This window comes from Corvus moneduloides, chromosome 3 (genome assembly GCF_009650955.1).
Source record: "Corvus moneduloides isolate bCorMon1 chromosome 3, bCorMon1.pri, whole genome shotgun sequence".
Lineage (NCBI taxonomy): Eukaryota > Metazoa > Chordata > Aves > Passeriformes > Corvidae > Corvus > Corvus moneduloides.
Genome location: NC_045478.1, coordinates 3,831,018 through 3,847,610, shown reverse-complemented (window position 1 = coordinate 3,847,610; position 16,593 = coordinate 3,831,018). Strand labels below are relative to the sequence as shown.

Here is a 16,593-nt window from a genome sequence, read left to right as displayed (position 1 = left end):
TTTATTTTTTTTTTACTCAAGCTCTTCAGTTTTGTCAAATGCCTCTCTTGTTCTTGCCTAGAGTGAGCTGAAAATGCCAGTCTGTCACCTCAGGATGGTTTATTCCATTATCTCCTTTCATATCTCCTCTCCTGTGTAGGACACTGTCACTATCTTTACAGTGGATGTGGACAGAGTGGACTCTCATTCATTTCATGGGATATGCCTTCCTAGGTCAAGCTTGTTTCCCAGGGGCTAGTAGGGAAATTCCCAAAGTCTGGAAAATTCAGACCTTTTACAGAGGGTCTACCACGCTCCCTTTGTGTGAAGTAGCTGGTAACTGTGCCAGCTCATCCCATAGCCAGCTTGCTACTGGTGGAAGCAGTTTTTAATGGTGATCTCTCTACCTACCACACAGTTGGCTCTCTTGCCTCACAGATTCTTCCCTGTGATGGTGGTGAGACCGTGGCACAGGTTGCCCAGAGAAACTGTGGCTGCACATCCCTGGAAGTGCTCAAGACCAGGCTGGATGGGACCCTGAGCAACCTGATCTAATGGAAGGTGTCTGTGCCCATGGCAGGGGGTGGAACAAGATGATCAGATGATCTTTAAGGTCCCTTCCAACCCAAACCATTCCATGATTCCGTGATAATGCTACCAACCCTTAGCAAGATGAAGGGAGATCAGACATCTGGTTTAATTGCAGTATTTAGACAAAAAGAAAAAAAAAAGAAGGAAAGAAGTTCTGATATAAAAAACAGATTAAATACTACCTTGATCATTGCTTGCCATTGCTCATATTCTGCTAATCTTGATTTCCTTTTTTATTCTTGCATGGAGGGGCTTTCATTGTTTCATTGATTTCCTAAGTTTATAACAAAGTCTTTTAACTTAGTCCTCATTTCCTAGGCTTATAACAAAGCCAGTATTTGAATGGGGACTACCCATTAAATATTTTCTTTCTGGATTTGAATGCTTTCTACATATTTTTTTAATAGAAAACACTTAATCAAAGAAAGAGATAAATCCCACATTTTCTTGCTTATAACCACTGGGAACCACAAGTTTGCTCTCACAAACACCAACACCCCCCATGTGTAAATTGTCTCTTTCCCTAGACATACTTTTCTATGTACAAATGTATTAATGTTGAGCCTTTATATAGAGTTTTTGCAAATTATACTGCATAGATTGTGATGAACCAGAACAAATTTCAGCTTGTTTCATGTAAAACAACACAAGATATCTTACTCCAGCAGCAGTTTTAAAGCCCTTGAATGAGACTGGACCTGTTGATTTAAGAATGTGTATTCTTGAGGGAATATTTAATGTTTTCATTCTATTAGCATTATTTGGCAATAAATGGACTGCTGGTCCATCTTCCTCTTGTGATCTAATTTACCATCCTGTTCCTTCCCATACTGAGAACAGAAATATTTATTAAATACTTTTGCCTTATAGCAGCAGTGTTAATAATTTTATCACAACAATCTATAAATGGAACTGTAAATCACTGTGATTTATTTCACTCCTAACATAAAAAAAGACATCTTCCCTAAGGTCTTTATTGACTTCCTATGCTCTGTTCCCAGTGAAATACAGTCATTTCTGTTTCCACCTCTCTTCATACAATTTTTAATGAGTATTTTAATTTGCTGCCATGCTGTACCACTGAACCAGGAGGCCTGGTAGACAGTTGTCCTATCTTTTGATTGCAAAATCTGTTCTGTCTCAAACAAGATTTCCCAAGTTTCAGTCACCTTTTTCCCATTCAAAATTTTCAAGCTGTTGATCAAAGACTTTCCATATCTTTTGTGGATTTCTGAGTGTCAGAGAAGCTTGGATGCTGCTGACTGCTCTGCACTAGGTGCAAGTACAAGCAATAGTCCCACCACATTCCAGGAGCAGCTGGAATTCCAACAGGAGCTGTGCACACCTGGCCTCAAGTTTGACCCTTCCAGGGGGAAATCAGAGTCACTGAGGTTGGAAAAGATGTCTAAGGTCACTGAGTCCAGCCATTAACCCAGCACTGTCAAGTCCACCACTAAACCATGACTCCAAGCATCATGTCCACACATTTTTTGAACACTTCCAGGGATGGTGAGTCCACCACTCCCCTGGGAAGTCTGTTACACTGCTTGACTTCCCTTTCAGTAAAGGCATTCTTCCTAATATCCAATTTAAACCTCTGCTGGTGCGACTCGAACACCAGAAGCCCTTATTTTAGGAAGAAATTCTTCCCTGTGGTGCTGGTGAGGAACTAGAACAGGTTGCCCAGAGAAGCTGTGGCTGCCCCACCCCTGGACATGTTCAAGGCCAGCTTGGATAGGGCTTTAAGCAACCCAGTTTAGTTTAAGGAGTCCTATCCACATCAGAGGGGTTGGAACAAGATGGTTTTAAAGGTTCCTTCCAACCAAACCATTCTATGATTGTGGGATTCGCTGTATGTGACTCTTTTGCTTTCCCTTAGAAGCAGCAGTCAGACCCAGCACGTAACCCTAGAAAATGGACAGATGAGCTATACTTATGGTCACTCCACAATGCCACTGTCACCTGGCTCTTTGGAAAGCTTCTGAAAACCTCTCAGGACAAATCCAAATGGTGCTCAGTCTTTGGGAGATAATGCAGAGAAAAAAGTTAACTTCAACTGCTGAGGATAAAAGAAGAGCAGCACCACAGAACAGAAAAGAAAGCATTAGGAAGGACTCATTTAACCATTTATCAAGTCTATATGTAAAAAAAACTCTGGCCAAACTTACAAATTCTTCTGTCCAAAAATTGCATATTGTCCCACTAACCCTCTGTGGTTTTTGTTGGGTCTGAATAAATATACAGTTTCTGCTTTACAAGGTTGTCTTCCCCTTTTTCTAAAAAGAAAATAAAAGTTACGCTTCCTTCTTTTATTGCACTTGACCCCTTCTCTGAAAGCAGAAAGCAGGAATATTGCTCAACAAAGCCTTTGGCTGTGACCTTCAAATTGTTTGTTATGGCTGCGCAGGAAAGCAAAGTCCTACACATGACCTTGAGGGTGATTTTATAAAAATCAATCAACCACTGTTATGATGGCCTCCCCACCAAGCAAAATAAATACAATTAAGCCCATAATCACTTCTGTACAGTAATGTGCAAATTCAATGGGTCTCTTTAGGTGGAGTGAGGGAGAGAGGGGAGAAATATGTTGAGGCTATTTGATACTTTGTGAGAACATCAGAAGCACCATTCTTCTCAATTAACCCAGCAATTAGCCTCCACCTCTGCATGAACAGAAAAGAAATCTTTCTTTATCTGTCTTTACCAAAGGGAAAAAAAAAGGAGGAAAAGAAAGAAAAAAAACAACAAGGCAATTCCATCTGTCCCACAGGAGGGGAGAAGTGGCCAGACCAAATAATTTAAAAAAAATAAATATTAAAGAAAACAAACCTGATAATAAGGTGGGAGGTTTAATTTGCTGAAAGGATAATTACAACACCACTGGTTTTGTGAAAAGAGATTTACCTCCTGAAGTCCTTGGGAAATGGTGGAGGACACGCTCAAAAGTAAAGGACTTGGAAAGGGAATGTTTTAACAATTCTCTCTGTCAGGCGGCATGAACTGACTCATGCAATGCCACAGCTCAGGTATCCAAAACATTAACTATGACAAGAGGCTGCATTATGCACTTCTGAATAAAAAAAGAAAAGGATAATGACAGAGTAGAGGATTGGGAGGATTGGTGTGGGGAGTTTCTTCTTGCCTCTGTCATGAAGATTCACACTGGCAGACATAGCAGCTTATATCCCTTCTCAAAAACCTAATTTTAAATAAAAAAATAATTCTAATGTAGATATTCTCATAACACATAAAAACAATGTCATTATCCCTCATTTAGGTTGTGATGCAGACTGTTCTAGAGATTTCTTGAAACTGGAGAAAAGCAAAGTCCCCATTCCAAAGTACACCTTTAATTTGGAGACCTTTTCTATTACGATCTTTTGAGGCCACACTTTGCATTCACTGTCAATATTTTTCCTAATGAACAGCTCATTAGGGAGCTGGGATAAAAGTAACATGTTTATATTTAGTTCTACTTCAGACATTCACTTCCACTTCATATTTGATTTAATTCTACTTATTTATGTAAAGCCGAATACGGTATTAAAGCAAGCAAACTACAAGAACAGTGCTGGATAGTCTCAAGGTTTTTTTTTTCAATAATCAAGTGGTAGAAGAGTATCAACAAAATGGTCTTATATATCACTACTGTGTCATAATCTTCAATTAACAGGAAATTTCCTCTGCATGGAAGGGGATTTGCAGATTGAAAGCTCATCCCCTCCCCTAGACTGCTCCTTCCCATCACAGGGGAAATCTGCTCTGGTTGTTCCATGACCATGAATAACATCCCCGCAGCCTTCAGCTTGCCCTTACCAGCTCCTCTCACTTGGTGTTTCACATGACAAAGCCACAGAATCTCCCATGAGACAGGCTCAGGCTCAGAAGTTCTATTCCTGGCCAGCATCCCTGAGTGGCAAACAGCAGGATGCCACTGCCAGAGCTGGAATAGCTTTGCTTGATCCTGTAAAACCGCAAGGCTTCAGTGTGCTGGCAGCCCTCTCACTGCTCATTCTTCTGCTCCAAGGGTGTCCCTGGTGGGGCCTCCAAGCAGGAAAAAAAAATCCCAAAGCAACTAAAATCTTGCTGTGTACAGAAAGAGGAAAACAGAGTTTATGGGCTTCAAGAAAGACAATTAATTATTTCATGGATCTGTCACCTGCCCCCTGTTGACATGCTCATAGGACATTCCAATGAGCCAGGAAAGTTGTTTGCTGGTTGGACCATGGCTGAACAAGATGCAAAGGGGAATTCTGTGATATTGGCCCCATCCAAAAGGCTGCTCGAACCAAGAGTCCAAAATTCATCCTGTACCTCCCTCAAAATATTCCTCCATGTTCACAGCACACAGGTACAGATCCCGGATTAGCTCTGAATTCAAATGCTTACATATTTCCACCAGCACATCACTAACATACTCACAAGTTAAGCTTTTATTCCAGCATTTTGTTGGATGGAGGCCTTAATCCATTCCTGGGAGAGGAACCAGCAGCTGCTTCAGTACTCTCAGACAGAATTCATCTCCCCAGCCTGACAAGCTTTTGTTTTTTGGCTTGCTGTACTCACAGCCATCTGTTCAGATGGCACGTGCTCCCTTGGAAGCTGGTGAGGCTTTTCCCTTAGAACTCAGGAGCCAGGCAGAGGCAATTCGGATTGGCAGCCCAGAAGGTGCTGCCATGGGTGTGTCTCCTTCAAAGAACTCCTTCCATTTCTTCAGCTCTCAGCTGGCCTTTGAGATACTTAGCAACGCCTCTGATGGATTTGGAAGAGGAGAGCTGACTTGGTGAGGAAGAGGTGTGGACGCTCCAGGGTGGCTTCTAGCTCATCTGACATCATCTGGGACCTAACTGAGGAGCTTCCAGGTGCGCCTTGTGAAGGCACCAGGTAAACACCACCCACAGAGGTATGATGAAAACAAAGGTCCTTGGGACTTGTTGTTTTAAGTCCCCAAATGATAGACATTCAAAAAATGCACATCTGGAAATTCTTCCCTGTGAGGGTGGGGAGGCCCTGGCACAGGGTGCCCAGAGAAGCTGTGGCTGCCCCTGGATCCCTGGAAGTGTCCAAGGCCAGGTTGGATGGGGCTTGGAGCAGCCTGGGATAGTGGAAGGTGTCCCTGCCCATGGCAGGGGGTGGAATGGGATGAGATTTAGGGTCCCTTCCAACCCAACCAGTCTGTGATTTTGTGACTTCCTCCTTCCATGACAGTGATTAGAGGAAGGAGTTGGTGCTGCCTCAGGTTTCTGCTCAGTCTGTGCCAGAGCTGTTGTTGGGGTTTTAGTTTAGTCTGTTTTTTCTCTGTTAAAGGAATTTTCTCCCATATGCATGTTGCTAGGGGACAAATAGCTGTACTTAAGAAAGACAAAAGGGGAGTGGGGCGGACCTGGCTACTCCTTTGTCTACACCTGGGTGTGGGGTCAGTTCGCTCTCAGCGTCCGGGGAGAGAAGCTGCAGAGAAAGGAGCTGCTGCTTCTTTCTTTTTGGCCGTTCTTTCTTCCTGCTGGAAACAACGCCGGGACCCCAAAAGCCGCTTTCCCTGCCCTGCTGGAGACCGAGCTGTGGCTGCCCTGCTCCGCTGCTGCTTCGAGTTTTCGCTACGCTGTAGCCCTGCTCGCCCTGCCTGCCTGGGCCTCCGTGGGTTTTTCCCATCTGGATACATCTCGTCTGCCACCCGGGATTTGCGTTCGTCCCTGCCGTTCCAGCCTGCTGTCCCTGAGAGCCCGGGATCGGCTGCCCAGGGGTTTGTGAAGCCTTTGTTCCATCCCTTCCCGGGATCCCCGGAGCACCGGTGCCGCGTGTGTCCCGAGCTCGCTCCGGAGCGCCCCCTGCAGCCGCGGGGGAACCATCGCACCTGCCCTGCTCACCGGGAGCCGCCAGCGCCCCTGCCGGCTGCGAGCGGAACTGCACCCGAGGGGAAAGGGCCTGACAGCCGAGAAGGCTGGCACTGGGTTTGTGATTGCTGTTACTGCCATAGTTGTTGTTGTTTTGTTTGACTGGTTATATACATATATATATATATATAGTAAAGAACTGTTATTCCTATTTCCCACATCTTCGCCTAAAGGCTCTTGATTTCAAAATATAATAACTTGGAGGGAAAAGGGGTTATATCTGCCACTTCAAGGGGGGCCTCTGCCTTCCTTAGCAGACACCTGTCTTTCAAAACCGAGACAGATCTTGGCGCCCAACGTGGGGCCTAAGGGCATTAAGAGATAGAGGTGAAAAAGGAATAACAGTTCCTGGATAACTTTATTTTGTGTGCTGGATATTGGAACCTTGTTAGGCAGCACTATGTGGTCTAGTTTACCCTGGTTCGGGTGGCATGTAGCCGTGGCTATATTCTTCCCCTTTGCAGCTCCTTACTTGAATATGGGTCCTCTGACTAAGGCTACCATTGCTGTTATCCAGCTTGCGTTATGGGTCGAGAAGGTGAGGAATTCATGGGTTTTTAACTTCCTCCGGAATGTGGGCACATGGATAAACAGCTATCACACACTGAGCACATGTTTTTGGGGTTATGTTAACAATGGTACCTTCTGTGAGGAAATGACACCAGGGGAAGTTTTCTCCCAACCCCTCAACCAGTTCTTTGGGCCCACCCCATCAATTTTCGAAGGGTTTAAATTCCCTCTGAATACTAACCATCTGCTGCTGATAGGCCTACTCTATTTAGCATTCAAGGATAAGTTGAGATTGGCTTGGATATCTACCCGGACACCAGCCCCAGAGACTAGAGATCCTACCCCAGAGCCTGATCCTGCCCCAGAACCTGACATGGCCCCAGAGAGTAGAGTTCCTACCCCAGAGCCTGATCCTGCCCCAGAGCCTGACACGGCCCCAGACACTAGAGATCCTACCCCAGAGCCAGAGCCTGCCACAGCCCCAGACACTAGAGATCCCGCCCCACAGACTGATACTGCCCAACAGTCCACCTCAGAAATGGACTACCCAAACTGGGTGGGGGTACTGGCAAAAGGGATGCAGGAGATGTGCCAAGAGATGGGTCAGGTGCGCCAGGGGATATGCCAGGAGATGGGTCAGGTGCGCCAGGAGATATGCCAGGAGATGGGCCAGGTGCGCAAGGAGATGTGCCAGGAGATGGGCCAGGTGCGCAAGGAGATGTGCCAGGAGATGGGCCAGGTGCGCCAGGAGATATGCCAATTGCTAAGGGAATACACCTCCTCAGCTAGTGAAAAACCCTCTCCCTGCCCCAAAGAGGGTGAGTCCGATGGTGCAGCAGTGGAACCCACGGATGTTACAACCATCCAGGCTTCAGCTGAACCACAAGGACAACCACAGCCAGCAGCAGTCGCCCCTGTGCAAAGGAGGAAGTATAAGACCAAATCAGTACGACCAGTTAATGATGATGGGCAACCAGGGCCCTCACAACCAGCAGGAGAGCCAGAGCCAGAAGTCATCACTGAGTCCCTGTCGCACGACAGTCTCCGTGCTATGCGAAACGACATTGTGCGAAGGGGGCGTGAGCCTTATACCACCTGGCTGCTTCGGGTTTGGGACCTTATGGGCACAAGTGTGCAACTGGATAGTGGTGAGGCAAGGTATCTGGGATCGTTGACCCAGGACCCAGGTGTGGACCAGATATTCGTGAGGGAGCCAGGGCCCCTTTCTCTCTGGGAGCGGCTCTTAATGAGTGTGAGAGAAAGGTTCATTCACAAAGAAAGAATGCAGGAGTATCATCATAGAATGCAGTGGAAGACACTCGAGCAAGGGATCCAACAGCTAAGAGAGGTGGCAATATTAGAGGTACTCTTTGGGAAGGATGGACAGCATGATAATGACCCCGATAAGGTCAGGTGCACAGGACAGATGATGTGGAACCTGGCAAGGCTAGGGCCATCACAATACACCACCTTCATTGCAACGATTGATGCTGACAATACCCGAGAAACAGTGGGCTCTGTTGCCAACAGGCTCAGGCATTATGACAGCATGATCAATGGCCCGCTAAAAGCTCATGTCTCTGCTGTGGTCCAGGACCTCAAAGAGGAGATGAAGGAGATGAGGGAGGAGATGAGGGAGGAGATGAGGGAGGAGATGAGGAGGGTCAGCGTGGCACCAGTGCGAGTCACAGGCCCCCAAGTCAGAGCCCGTCGTCCCCCTGCGAGAGAGAGAGGGTACACCCCACGAGCTGAGCTGTGGTTTTTCCTGTGTGAGCATGGGGAAGACATGAGAAGGTGGGATGGGAAACCCACCTCTGCCCTGGCAGCGCGGGTGCGTGAACTCAAGGAGGGAGGCACTAACCGAGGGGGTTCCGCTAAGGTGAAGGTAGCCTCAGCCTCCCGTGACCGAGCTGCCAGGCACTACAGAAGGGAGGATGATATGTCGGATCCCCTTGAAGGTACCTCGAGCATGTACGCCCAGGGAAAGAATGATAACCAGGGCTAGAGGGGCCCTGCCTCTAGCCAGGAAGAGGCACGGGAGAACCGAGTTTTCTGGACGGTGTGGATCCGATGGCCTGGCACATCAGAGCCACAAAAATATGATGCATTGGTTGATACTGGAGCACAGTGTACTTTAATGCCATCGGGACATGTGGGGGCAGAACCTGTATCCATCGCTGGGGTGACCGGGGGATCACAGCAGTTGACCCTTTTGGAAGCTGAGGTGAGCCTGACTGGGAAGGAGTGGCAAAAGCATCCGATTGTGACCGGCCCAGAGGCCCCGTGTATTCTGGGCATAGACTTCCTCCGGAATGGCTACTACAAAGACCCAAAAGGACTCAGGTGGGCATTTGGGATTGCTGCTGTGGAGGCAGAGGGCATTAGGCAATTGAACACCCTGCCTGGACTATCTGAGAATCCTTCTGCAGTTGGGCTCCTGAAAGTGGAAGAGCAACGAGTGCCAATTGCCACCTCGACAGTGCACCGCCGGCAGTATCGGACAAATCGAGATGCTGTGATCCCCATCCACAAGATGATCCGTGAGCTGGAGAGTCAAGGGGTGGTCAGCAAGACCCACTCACCCTTCAACAGCCCCATCTGGCCTGTGCGCAAGTCTGACGGGGAATGGAGATTGACTGTGGACTATCGTGCCCTGAATGAAGTGACTCCACCGTTGAGCGCTGCCGTGCCAGACATGTTGGAGCTCCAGTACGAGCTGGAGTCCAAAGCAGCAAAGTGGTACGCCACTATTGACATTGCCAATGCATTTTTCTCCATTCCTCTGGCAGCAGAGTGCAGGCCTCAGTTTGCCTTCACCTGGAGGGGCGTGCAGTACACCTGGAATCGACTGCCCCAGGGGTGGAAGCACAGTCCCACCATCTGTCATGGACTGATCCAGACTGCACTGGAAAAGGGTGAGGCTCCAGAACATCTGCAGTACATTGATGACATCATTGTGTGGGGGAACACCGCAACCGAAGTGTTTGAGAAAGGAGAGAGAATAATTCAAATTCTCCTGCAAGCTGGTTTTGCCATCAAGAAGAGCAAGGTCAAGGGACCTGCCCGAGAGATCCAGTTCCTGGGAGTAAAGTGGCAAGATGGACGACGTCAGATTCCCATTGAGGTCATCAATAAGATCACAGCAATGTCTCCGCCGACCAACAAGAAGGAAACACAAGCTTTCCTAGGTGCCATAGGTTTCTGGAGGATGCACATTCCCGAGTACAGCCAGATCGTGAGTCCTCTCTACCTGGTTACCCGCAAGAAGAATGATTTCCACTGGGGCCCTGAACAGCAGCAGGCCTTCGCCCAGATCAAACAGGAAATTGCTCACGCCGTAGCCCTTGGCCCAGTCAGGACAGGACCAGAGGTGAAGAACGTGCTCTACTCTGCAGCCGGGAACAAGGGTCTGTCCTGGAGCCTCTGGCAGAAGGTGCCTGGTGAGACTCGGGGCCGACCACTGGGATTCTGGAGCCGAAGCTACAGAGGATCTGAAGCCAACTACACTCCCACAGAGAAGGAAATCCTGGCAGCTTATGAAGGAGTCCAGGCTGCCTCAGAAGTAATCGGCACAGAGGCACAACTCCTCCTGGCACCCCGACTACCGGTGCTGGGGTGGATGTTCAAAGGAAAGATTCCCTCCACGCATCACGCCACCGACGCTACTTGGAGCAAATGGATTGCCCTCATCACGCAGCGCGCCCGAATTGGAAACCCAAGTCGCCCTGGGATCTTGGAAATAATTACGAACTGGCCGGAAGGTGAGACTTTTGGGTTATCTTCTGAAGAAGAAGAGGAGCAGGTGACACGTGCCGAAGAAGCCCCACCATATAACGAGCTACCAGAGAGTGAAAGACAATACGCCCTCTTCACTGATGGTTCCTGCCGAATTGTAGGCGCTAGCCGGAAATGGAAAGCCGCTGTATGGAGCCCCACACGACAAGTTGCACAGGCTACTGAAGGAGAAGGTGGATCGAGCCAATTTGCTGAGCTCAAAGCTGTCCAATTAGCTCTGGACATAGCTGAAAGAGAGAAGTGGCCAAAGCTCTACCTCTACACTGATTCATGGATGGTAGCCAATGCTCTGTGGGGTTGGCTGGAAAGGTGGAATAAGGCAAACTGGCAGCGCAGAGGAAAACCAATCTGGGCTGCTGAAGAGTGGAAAGACATTGCCACTCGGGTAGAGAAGCTATCCGTGAAGGTCCGTCATGTAGATGCTCACATCCCCAAGAGCCGGGCTAACGAAGAACATCGTAACAACAAACAGGTAGATCAGGCTGCGAAAATAGAGGTGTCCCAGATAGACTTGGATTGGCAACATAAAGGAGAACTGTTCCTAGCTCGATGGGCCCATGATGCCTCAGGTCATCAGGGCAGAGATGCCACCTATAAGTGGGCACGAGACCGAGGGGTGGATCTAACCATGGACAGTATCTCCCAGGTTATCCATGATTGTGAGACATGCGCTGCGATCAAGCAGGCCAAGCGGGTGAAGCCCCTGTGGTACGGCGGGCGATGGTCCAAATACAAGTATGGGGAGGCCTGGCAGATTGATTACATCACACTGCCTCAAACCCGCCAAGGCAAGCGCTATGTGCTCACAATGGTAGAAGCCACCACTGGGTGGCTGGAGACCTACCCTGTGCCTCACGCTACTGCCCGGAACACCATCCTGGGCCTGGAAAAGCAAGTCCTTTGGAGGCATGGCACCCCTGAGAGAATCGAGTCTGACAATGGGACTCATTTCAAGAACAGCCTTATAAACACCTGGGCTAGAGAACATGGCATAGAGTGGGTGTACCACATCCCTTACCATGCACCAGCAGCTGGGAAGGTTGAGCGGTGTAATGGACTGCTTAAAACCACCTTGAAGGCACTGGGTGGGGGGACTTTCAAAAACTGGGAGATGCATTTAGCAAGAGCCACCTGGTTAGTTAACACTCGAGGTTCCACCAGCCGAGCAGGCCCTGCCCAATCTGAACCCCTACAAACAACAGACGGGGATAAGGTTCCAGTGGTGCACATGAGAGGTATGCTTGGAAAAACTGTTTGGGTAAAGTCTGCCTTGAGCAAAGACAAACCCATCCGTGGGGTTGTTTTGCTCAGGGACCAGGTTGCACCTGGTGGGTGATGCAAAAGGATGGAGAGACCCGATGCTTACCTCAAGGGGACCTTGTTTTAGGGTGAACTACCCATGGCTCTGTACTTGTATCAGTATCAGCATGTATATTTGTATATAATTTGGGTAATGCATAGATTTATATGGTTAAAAAAGTTAAGTTTCATGTAACATGTTAGTATGGGAAAAAATTCGGGGTGGATAATGTTGGGGTTTTAGTTTAGTCTGTTTTTTCTCTGTTAAAGGAATTTTCTCCCATATGCATGTTGCTAGGGGACAAATAGCTGTACTTAAGAAAGACAAAAGGGGAGTGGGGCGGACCTGGCTACTCCTTTGTCTACACCTGGGTGTGGGGTCAGTTCGCTCTGAGCGTCCGGGGAGAGAAGCTGCAGAGAAAGGAGCTGCTGCTTCTTTCTTTTTGGCCGTTCTTTCTTCCTGCTGGAAACAACGCCGGGACCCCAAAAGCCGCTTTCCCTGCCCTGCTGGAGACCGAGCTGTGGCTGCCCTGCTCCGCTGCTGCTTCGAGTTTTCGCTACGCTGTAGCCCTGCTCGCCCTGCCTGCCTGGGCCTCCGTGGGTTTTTCCCATCTGGATACATCTCGTCTGCCACCCGGGATTTGCGTTCGTCCCTGCCGTTCCAGCCTGCTGTCCCTGAGAGCCCGGGATCGGCTGCCCAGGGGTTTGTGAAGCCTTTGTTCCATCCCTTCCCGGGATCCCCGGAGCACCGGTGCCGCGTGTGTCCCGAGCTCGCTCCGGAGCGCCCCCTGCAGCCGCGGGGGAACCATCGCACCTGCCCTGCTCACCGGGAGCCGCCAGCGCCCCTGCCGGCTGCGAGCGGAACTGCACCCGAGGGGAAAGGGCCTGACAGCCGAGAAGGCTGGCACTGGGTTTGTGATTGCTGTTACTGCCATAGTTGTTGTTGTTTTGTTTGACTGGTTATATACATATATATATATATATAGTAAAGAACTGTTATTCCTATTTCCCACATCTTCGCCTAAAGGCTCTTGATTTCAAAATATAATAACTTGGAGGGAAAAGGGGTTATATCTGCCACTTCAAGGGGGGCCTCTGCCTTCCTTAGCAGACACCTGTCTTTCAAAACCGAGACAGCTGTGTTCAGTTCCTTGGCCAGGATTAGCTTCCACAGATCTGCTCATCATGCAACATCCCAGAGGAGTCTCAAGAGCTGCTGAAGTTGCAGCAAATCAATTTATTTGGCAAGTGAGAGCCCTGGGAGTCCAACATACATCCTGTAAGCCCATCTGGAACATGATGGCAAAAGAAACCTGCGGCCCTCACCCAAACATGAACCAGGGTTTGCAGCTGGGGGAGGATGTGAAAAGACCCACACCTTAAATTGCTACTGACTCAGGACCTTAGAACCCCTCCTCCAGGAATGTCCACCACTGCGGGTTGCACACTACTGGCTAACACTGAATCCCTGCAGAAAAACGTACTGAAAAATAAAGAACTGATGCCTTTCACTGGTTTTCCATGAAAAAATACAGGATTTTAAAGCTCTAAGACTGATTATTGAAGTCTCACCATAACAATGCAGGAAAATATCACACAGTGACAGAGAGAAATAGAGCTGACTTTTCTTCCTTTTAAATCTCAATTAAAAAATACATTGGATGAAATTTCCCATTAGCTGGTACTATTTGTACATTCCATGTTCTTTCTTTAATTAAAAAACATGCTTATTGCAATACTGCCAGAATCGTTTTTACGGTATTTTAATTGTAATGTCTCTGCCTGATTAAAAAAAGAAAATATGAACTGGAAAATGCCTGCAAAAAAAAAAAAAAAAAAAAAAAAAAAGGATCACAATGTATATTCAAATGGATTGTTCAAAATGGCACAGGAAACACCATGGCAGGAGCAGGTTCCAACTGTGCCTACTGACAAGGGATTTAAAAATGAGTTTAAGGACTGGTTGATGCCATAGACAAGAAAACAGAGGGAAAAGCTTTTTCCTTCTTTCACTGAATTAAAACCCAATATTTATCAGCAGTGACTGAAGGGAGGTTACTTGACAACTATTGAAGTCAGTGTATCAGTGAATATTTGATGCTTGTTGCTAATGGCATCAAAGGCGAGGAAAAGACAAGCAAAATCAATATCTGTGTTTTCCCTACTTCCAGATTTACTCACAGGATCCATTCTGGCCACAGTCTGATCAAAGCGTAGATTACAAGAAATTCAAAATATTCACAGAGTCAGAGAATCAAAGAAAAACTGCACGTGGCACTCAGTGCTCTGCTCTAGTTGGCAAGGTGGTGTTTGGTCAAAGGTTGGACTCCATGATCTTGGAGATCTTTTCCAACCTAAATGATTCTTTAAGTGAAATTGAGCCTTTCCCACTATAAGGATCAAAGCAATCTTCTCCCTTATGCCTGCAAGAGTGGCCACCTCAAACCTGCCATTGCAAGTGCAACAGCCCAGGTGGGGATCTTCAATTCCACCGGGGTGTACTGGCAGTGTTACCCCAAAATTCACCTCCAAGGAACTCCTGAAAGACCAGACAGCTTCTTTTTTTTGGTCTCCAGACCTCCCTAGACCACTATAATTTCAAAGAAAGGCAACAACACATCTGAGGTATCATCCCATCAAACACAAAGAAGTTCCTCCAGCATAAGAGCCGCACAAAGGAAATTTCCATCTGTCCTGGGTTATCATAAATATTTCCATACTTGTGATGCCAGGATTACAAAAATAACTGCAATCTGCTGAACATACAGAATTATCTACAGTCTATCTCGTATCTCTTCCCCAATCAGTCTTGTCTGAGCCGTTTCACAGCCAGACTATTAAACTTTCCACTCTCGATATCCACATGTTCATGCTCAGCTTGTTGAGGAGGAGGGAGAAACTGCTGAGCCCTTGTTGCAGTGAGCAGAACCCAGCTGCCTAATCCTATTTTCCTATTGTTCTGACCTCCAGATCTTCTGCCCAGACAGTCTGGTCATTCCCAGAACCACTGTGTATTTGGAGTTATATATTAATACAGCCAAAGAAGAGTCACTTTAAGACTGCATGTGAAATTGGTGTCCTTGTTCTAACACTCTAAATAATTCCTGCAATGCTGAAATCATCAAAAGGAGACAACACAGAGCAGTATTCAAAATCCTTGTGGTGTCTTAAGAGAAGGGTAATTTCAATCAATGGGCCTGTAAATTTGTGTTGGGTTTGCTGGATACAGCACCAGAAAATGGGCAGTGTAGCAGCAGTGGATTCAGTAGCATTACAGGGTTTTTTCATCTACAAAGCCTTTTATTTTCAGCTTAAGAGTGCACAGACAGCCTGATGCTGAGTCATGAAAGCCAAAGGGAGTAGAGCTACAATTCAATCCCATTCTCCAGCATTGACTAAGAAAAACTCTCCAGGTAGAATAGGAATGGGATGTTTCAGTCAAAGGACCTATTTCCACCTTCCTTAGGGGTTAGGGGTTTACTGCCATGCCCATCTTGCACCTGGGGAAAGCGGTTGATTATTTGATGTGCTCAGGGAGTTGGTAGCTGCTGCTCTGAGGTATCACCTGTGATTCAGTTTGAGATGGGTGTCTACAATTCCTAAGATGAACAAGTCTTTGGTGACGTGTTTCTATCAATACAGGACCCCAAACAGCTCCCTTGAGCTGGACAACTTAAAAAAAGGGAAGGTGAAGAAAGATAAATCTCGGCCTTATTTCAGAGTAGATCTTGGCATGTCTTGATTCCAAATCTAACCAAGGGTAAACAGCCAAAGAACCCATGGAAGTGGGAGTGGATGCAACAGGCAACTTCACAAAACTCAGATAAAAAATTCCCGTGCAGGTTATTGTTTCTAAAATGTTTGGTTACTCTGTTTGCTACAAAACATTGGAGAATATAATCACATCTGGAATATTCTAATGCTGCTTTTCTAACTAAATTGACATTATAAACCAGACTTCTTGGAAAACATGATAAAGAGGAGGAATGATTTGAATGTCAGATGAGACAAAGCCATAAAGATATTACTCCAGACTTCATTAAATTCAATCAGAGCTCCGGTAGCTTCATGAGTGCTGACTCATAGATCAAATGAGCCTTTGAATAGGTCCAAAGTTCAGAGGGTTTCTGCTCCAATATTGTGCCCCAGTTCTGCACAAAGTCAGTGACTGAGCCCCAAAATCTTCATCCAGATTTGCAGCCAAAAGGAATCTGGTGTTCTGACCTGTCTCCTCTAAAGTATGTCATAATCACAATGAATCTAAAAAGAATCTTGAATCACAAATTTAAGATTTTCACTGGGGAAAAATGTTGTACCAAAGTGTTTCACCTTTTTTTAATCTCAAATTCTCAGCTGATTTTTAATTTTGTTTTTAAGCAGGAATGATGTCTCATGTAGCAAGTCTTGAAAACCTCTGAACATTGACTGAGCATGTTCAATCAGTTTTGGAAATGTTCTCATGATAGGGATGAACTTGCAAAGATTTATCTTTATGGAACTATCATTCAAATTTAAATTTAAAAATAAC

General features: G+C 46.9%; 1 protein-coding gene across 2 annotated transcripts in view; it reads right to left on the bottom strand.

The window, feature by feature from the left end:
• PKHD1 (PKHD1 ciliary IPT domain containing fibrocystin/polyductin) overlaps positions 1 to 16,593 on the bottom strand; it is a 244,280-nt gene that overhangs the window by 150,032 nt on the left and 77,655 nt on the right. The window lies entirely within an intron of this gene.